Source organism: Pinus tabuliformis, chromosome 4_1 (assembly GCF_031772625.1).
Source record: "Pinus tabuliformis cultivar Carrire ecotype Pingquan chromosome 4_1, CPIR1, whole genome shotgun sequence".
NCBI lineage: Eukaryota > Viridiplantae > Streptophyta > Pinopsida > Pinales > Pinaceae > Pinus > Pinus tabuliformis.
In genome coordinates this window covers 230,425,080-230,432,655 of record NC_142303.1, presented here as the reverse complement: position 1 = coordinate 230,432,655, position 7,576 = coordinate 230,425,080, and the positions used below count along the sequence as shown (strand labels likewise).

At 37.3% G+C, this 7,576-nt stretch overlaps 1 pseudogene; it reads left to right on the top strand.

Annotated features, from left to right (window-relative positions):
* The first annotated feature begins 486 nt into the window (after positions 1–486).
* On the top strand, positions 487–2,214 carry LOC149175079 (RING-H2 finger protein ATL3-like; annotated as a pseudogene).
* Positions 2,215–7,576: the final 5,362 nt, after the last annotated feature.

Below are 7,576 nucleotides of genomic sequence, written 5' to 3'. Positions count from 1 at the left end.
AAAAATATAGGATATTACAAAAATTAAAAAACACACATTTTAAACACCAGAAAAATACATAAGGTCGTGAAAATGAGAAAAATAACAATAAAAACGCATAGACTACACTGCTCCAACCTCCGATAGAGACAACCAAAAGACACCCTCCATAAATATTAAAATAATATCCTTTGCCTCAATCGTGACGAATTGAATGTTGTAGTAGCCGCATCGAACATCACAGCTAGAAGTTGCGGAGAATCGCGGTTCGCAATGTAGTGTCGTAATGTGGGCGGAATAGTCAGAATCGAATTCGATTTCCACGAAGATAGCGACCATGATCAACGATCAGCGGGGAACGGAGAAAAATAATGGTTAGGGCACGCGTCTCACAGCCGCCTTCGTCGAATTTCCCCTGCCTTTCAACCTATTGACGCCCAACGCCTTTCCTTTGCATACAAGGCCTCTAAGTCGGCTCGAGCACTACGAAATCACAGCAATCACGGAGAACGCTTGCAATGTCCAGTTCACATCCGGCCATGGATTCTTGCGATAACTTCACCAGGAATGATAACTATTATGGGGATAATGCAGCTAATTACTCGACGGCGATGGCCATTGGCAGAAAAATCATGATTGTCGCCATATTATTATTGTTCGTGGTCGTTCTCTTCGTTTTCGGTTTACAGATCTACGCGCGCTACTTCTTGTGGCGTAGGGGTTCTTTCCGACGCCGCTGTCTTGACTTTGTTGAACAGTAGGATCCCCTGAGGCTCCAAAGAGTCGGCCTCAACAAGTCGGCTATAGAAGTGATTCCCGTGTTCGTCTATCAGACGAAGAATCACAAAGAGGGGCTTGAATGCGCCATCTGTTTATGTGAATTTAAGGAGAACGAGAAGGCGAGACAACTCCCCAAATGCCACCACAGTTTCCACATCGATTGCATAGACATGTGGCTGCAATCCCACTCAACTTGTCCACTGTGTCGATCCAATGCCCTGCCCGACACGGCCGCCAATTCTATCGTGGTTCTAGTAGGCAATGAGGAGGCAGCGTCGGGGGGCACCTCTGAAACAAATCATCAGGTGTCTCTGCCCACCGTTTCAGAGGGTAACACATCGATTACCATGGAACCCGACCTCTGCCCTTCGCGTGGACATGAATAGGTTTTGCATTCTCCAACTTATCCCACCCACATGCTTCTCTGGGAAATCCAAAACAGGTTTTCTTCCATGTCGAACTCTGTGGTCTTCAACCAAGGGGCGACATCGACTTCTCGTAAAACCCTCGACAAAATCATCATTGATATACCCCGAAGAATGGACAGTTTTTCTTCTCCCGGGCTACTCTACAGCGATGACCAACAGATGTTTTCGCCAAATGGGCAATCTCTTAAATCCCCCAGCATTCGGCTCCATTCATTCAAAAGGCTCTTAAGCAAAGGCAAGAAGGTCATTCCACCAAGTCCAGATGATGGTAGAAGAAATATTCACAATGAGCAAGCGGATTCATCCGAGAGCCAAGGATAGTTGAAAGCTAGGGTTTATTGGTTTCTACTTCAATGAGCATTAGCATCGGAGGAATTGTATAAACATATTAGTCAGAGAGTTGATGAAAAACTTTGCCATGCCAAGGATTGATTTTACAGCTGATATGGACAGTGGAATACAGTGGTTGTATTCTCCATGAAACGAGGGGTATTTCTCACAAGGTGATTCTGTGAAAGCCAAATAGACCTCTATGTTTTATCCTAACTTGAGTTTCCTATTGTTTCCGAAGAATCACTGGGAATGAGAACCCAATAACAAATAGGGTCGTGGAAGAGTCTCGAGGCTTTCAAATTCCCTGTCGTTTCCGAAGAATCATCGGGAATGAGAACCCAACAATCTCCGAGGCAAGAGATAACCAGCTTGCCATAGGGGCATTGAATCATCGGAAATGAGAACCCAACAATCACCAGGGGAAGAGCTAACCAGCCTGCAATAGGGCAATAAATGCCCCTATAGTGCAGATTTATGGAATTGTCTATAAAAATTTCACCTCTGAGTTAAGAAAACATCAAAATTACCAAAACTATTGGTGACCTGAAACTCAGAAAATAGGAGAATGTTGAGAGAGCTTAAACTGTAAAAAAAAAAAAAAAATACGCATATGAACTGTGTTCCATACAAACTTATTATAACATTTATGTTCGGTATAAGTCAAGAGCTATACAAGCCCTGCAATGGAAATGGATCTTTGATTTTTCGAATGAGATTGCTTTTAAATGTTTGAACGATGTGTTTTTGCTTTAACTTTTATGTGAAAGTCTTCGCTGAGTTCAAGAGGAATGAATGTGTGCAATGGATTCGTGCCCGTGTTTTCCCCAGTGAATTTGCACTTTCCTTGGAAACGCTTTTATTTGTTTCCTCCCTCACTGTATTTTGGAGTAGTTTAAATATTTTTTTATATGATAGTAGGGTATTTGTTGCCCGTTTCTATAACTTGGCAGTGAACTCGATAACACTGTCAATAATTACTTCAAAATTTTCTTTTTTACTATGTTTGCACTTTTACTTTACCACGTGACGCATGAGATTGCATTAGGCTTGTTTATTGATTTTCATTTTAAAAACAATATGTAACAAGAAAAACAAGTGCTGCATGCAGCCGGTAGTCCCTGCCATAAGCGAATGGCCTCCCTCAAGCACAAATGAAGCCTTTTTTTGATTTGTGCACCATTTCTCGTGCTTTCGGCAAAGAAGCTAGCTGACATCAATTCATGTGGGTGCATAACGGTGCTTGAAAAAGTTTTTTCCGGATAATATTTTACAGGCGCTGTGGATTGTTTTGCTTCTTTAACGATAGTTACACCAAGTATCAAATAGACAAATCTAATCAGTGAATAGTTGAATGATATCATGCAGGACTTTTCGTTTCATCCAAGATGGGACGACGACGGTAAGAGGAAACATAATGCACAAGTCGATCACTCGAAGAAGGTTGGAATTTTAAATTTATGTTAATGTAAATTCGATAACAGTGATTATTTTTTAATACACTCGATTTTAGGTTTTGAATATTTTAGAAACGGTTAAATTTCTTTGTATTTATATATGTAATTTTTTTTTATAATAATTTCTTTGTATTTAGATATGTAATTTTTTTATAATAATGGATTGAAAGCAGTTATTTTCAGAAGAAGAAAAATAGGTCACTTGTCTAGTTCCATAGAAGCAAAAATAATATCAAAGTTAAAGTGATTACCTTCAGCCTCAGAACAAAACATTTTCTAGATTGGGGAAGGTGTAAAATATGTCACGATTCTAGATATGACATTCTATTTATTTTAAATTTTCATTTGCAATTAAAATGAAAACTATTCTATATTCAATATGACCTAATATATGATAAAAATTAAGCTTGTTTAGGAAAATAACCAATTATTAACTAACTGAGATCATAAAAAATGGTATGTTTGGTTTTTATAATTATTTATTTCAGGAATCAGATATGATGTAAAAATCAGAAATACTTTTTTTTTCTTCGGAAAATGCAAATATTAACATATTTCTTTCCATCATAAAAAAATAAAATTACTAACTTTTATATTAAAAATAGTTTTTTATATGAACCTTATAATCTACAAAGTAGAAAATAATATGAATACAAATACAACTTTATTATTATTTTTGAAAATGTTTTTTCAAATTCAAAACATATGTGGTCTGATGTCTATAGATGTCTATGGATATGGGTGAACAATTTCAGGTTGTCGCACCCTGGCAAAACTGAAGAAGTTGTGCTGAAAATTCTCAGATAACAACTTTATATCTTACAGATGGATTCACAACAAAAGAACATTGAAGCTAAAAGAGAAGTTAGGATATTTTAGTGAATGAGTTTTTCATATTTGCATTATGCCACTGCACTGCAACCAACTTCCCTTAAAGCTTAACACGGCTATCTCAAGAGTTCACACAACTCTCTCTCACAGAAGAGCCTTAAGCTCTCAACACCCAACTAACGATCTCTCATAGAAGAGCCTTAAGCTCTCAGCTCTCAACCAGGCAGCACTTGAACTTGGCTCCGATACCAAATCAGAGATCATGCATTAAAACACAAAACTCAGAACACTTACCTTCATTCGATGGCAAATAGGTATTTATACACAACAAAGAAACTTCTGGAGTTCGGTGGGGCGGTAGCTTCTCCAGGAAGCTTATTAATTTGTTAATGCTTCCGCCAAATTCTAGAAGCTACCTGCTGAATTCTCTAAAAGTATCCAACTACTGCATTAATGGCAATGGTTGGAATTACCATTGTTTTCCAACAGGAAGTTCAAACTCCTTGCAACAGAACTGAAAAACATGGCTCACAATAAAGCGCTGTAGCCTCCGCGCCATGAACATTGATTTCATTTTCCTTGCCGTGTCACTTTCGCACTGCTGCCTGCCCGTAGGCGATGGCAACCAATATATGGATAGTTGTATGGCTGTAGGCTATTGCAACCAATATATATATATGGAGTTATTGTTTTATTAATGAGGGGTGGCGTATGTTACTCATTTGATTTAATCAAATATGGAGTGAGACTATCAATCTAATTTAACCAAATATATTATCTAATCAAGTACGTGGAACGAAGTAATATATCTCATCCGTCTCATTTAACCAAATAGAGACCAAATACATTATCTGACGAGTGGCATATGCTACCCTATAAAGTGATAACTCCATTTTGGGCCACCATAAAGCCATAGATTCAGAGTCACCAAAGATTCCATTATCATTCTTCTTGTTCCGTAATATTGCATGACGTGCAATAAGTACTTTAGCTACGTTGTGCAGTTAATAAAAAGGAAGGTTCAGAAAGAACGGCCATTAATGGGAAAGGTGTCGAACGCAATTTCATCTGATTAGATTCCTTTCTCAAAAAGTTGTTTAATGCAACATCATCCGCACAGTTTTCCTTACAAAAATTCAATTCATTCACACTGCGTGGTTGTAAGTTTTGTTTTTGAGTAGGTCCGGCTTCTTTGATTTGTTTTTGGCACCTAACACTTGTCTGTCCTGAGCTCAAAAAAATGCCTTTCAGTACGGAAAAAGGAACGCCATCTCTTTTGACCGATGGCTAAACACTATGCACTAATTTGTAAGATTAATCAGTTTCTTATTACTGTAGTGCGTGCTTTTCAGCACATAGGAAAATGCCATGAGTTTTGAGTAAGTAAGATGCATAAACGTTATGCATCAAACTGCAGATTAATCAAATTTTATTTCTATATACACAGATCTAATGACTCATGCAGTAATGTACGCTATTCAGTGCATAAGATGAAAAATAATGGCAAACTTAACGTCCATTGGAGTGTGGAATAAGGCTGTTAAGTAATGTGTCTCAATAGGGGTATAGAAGGGATACTATCAACTACAAAGCGAGCAAGATACACTATATCAGGGATCAGTCTGGAAGCAGATTTGGGAAAACTTGAGCAAAAGGGGTATAGAAAGGCCACACAGATAGAAACAGCAAGCCATCTGTTCATAACATGTGAGTTCGCTAAGGAGGTATGGTCTATTTTCTTGTCTGGACTAAACATGAGTGCCCCTCACCGAATTGTCAACAAATCAATCTGGAACAAGGTATGGACAGCTGTGCCTAAATACGTTTGTTGGAAAATCTGGTTAGCCCGGAATGAGGCCATTTTCAACAACACTGAGCAACCAGCAATGAAAGTGGCAGAACACCACTAAGAAAAGAAGATAACTCACTAAGAAAAGAAGAAAGCGAGTGGTTGGAAGACTACACAGGAAAAGGCAGACAGCAAGCACCATCGCGACCAATCCACAAAGAAAGGTGGCAGATTCGCGAAACTGAAGACAATTTTCAGAAGTGGAGAAAATCCCAGGAGAAATTGGAGCTTTTCTACTGGAGATTAGTCCAGAATTAATAATTTGGAATAATATTTTTGAATCAATATTCAAGATAGAAATATCCCCATTTTGTTACGTGGAATTTGAATAATATTTTTTGAATCAATATCCAAGATAGAAATATCCCCATTTTGTTGCATGCAATTTGTTCTGATTTATACAGTAATCGTAGACAGTTATCATAATTTTTGACATAATACACACTGTTTGTACTGAGTGCTTGAATTGGGACGCAGTAGTTGAAAATTATACAAAATGCATTGACGCCACTCACCTTCAGCTCAAGGAGAGCGTGTTGAATGACCATCAGAATATCAGTACCAATCTTTTGCACGCGGCTTCCACAGAGGTGATTTATCATTAATTTCAGGCAGCGCTGCAGCAGGTTAGCATTCTAGCAATTTGATTAGGGAAATTTATTTTTTTGTTACTGATTACTTGTAATCATTTTTATAATGAAAACAATTTTGAAGAAGCATAACCAAATTCTCTGATAACACTTCGGGAAATTAAAAAAAGAAAGATCAAGAAATCAAATACCTGTTGAAACTGTTTCATAGGGGTGAAGCTCTGAAGCATCTGGGCACCTGCATCTATCAGGTGGGATCCCACGGTGTATGGCTTCCCTGGCACATCTTCTGGGGTTGAAGCTATGTAACCAGAAGGTGGTCTCTCGCTGGATGTCATGTTGATGGCTTAGGTGTAGATCAAAAGAACTCACCAGAGTTAGGAACGAGTACACAGAGGTGAAAGACTCCTCGCAGGGTTTTCTGCTTGTGATATAAGCTTTGACAGGGTTCCATACCCTGTGTAAGCTTGGGTGGTAAACACGGCCTCTGACAGGTAGTCAACATGCAAATATCTCTATGAACAAATGTCTAAATTAGGTGCTGGCTTAACGTGGAACAGGCCCCAGAAAGAACTTAGGATAAGATTATATTGCAAACTATTTTATATTACAAACTTTGGATAATACAACTCATTTTTTAAAAAGCTTAGATATTTCTTAAAAAAATATATACTTATCTTCCAAAAACCTTTGAATAATAGACTTCTTCAGAAAAGTATACAAAGAATACAACACCGAATAATAGACTTCTTCACAAAAATATAAAAAGAATACAACAGTTTTAATAAATAAGTACAATTATATGTTTAATCATTCACAAACAAAATTCAGCGAGAATAAGTGACAACTTGAAAATTCATTTCATCGCCAAAATCTTAAATAAATTAAATAATCATTAATGTTTTCATATTTATTCTGAATTGGGTTTAGCGGGACTGTTTTATAGAGATATTATTATCCTATGTAGGCATATATTATTATTCCATGTAAGCATATATTTTTAAGATTGCCTCAATATTTTTTCATCGGGCAACGTGAAGGCTGCAATAAGACCTCAATTGTTTGCTGAACCAAAAACTTTGGGTAAAATTTTGTTGAATAAAATTGGGAGCATCAAACTTAGGTTAAAATGTGAAAACACCGAAAAAAAACTGGTCAAAATATCAAGTAATGGTAGGTCAACGATCGATCGATCGCTATTAGTCCCAGGCAGGGACTAATAACCCAACAATATGTAATGGGTATTAGTTTTTCAATGAAAAAAACAAGAAACAAAACAAACACATTTAACCACACTGAAATTACATTTCCATTTTTTATTATTAATTTAAT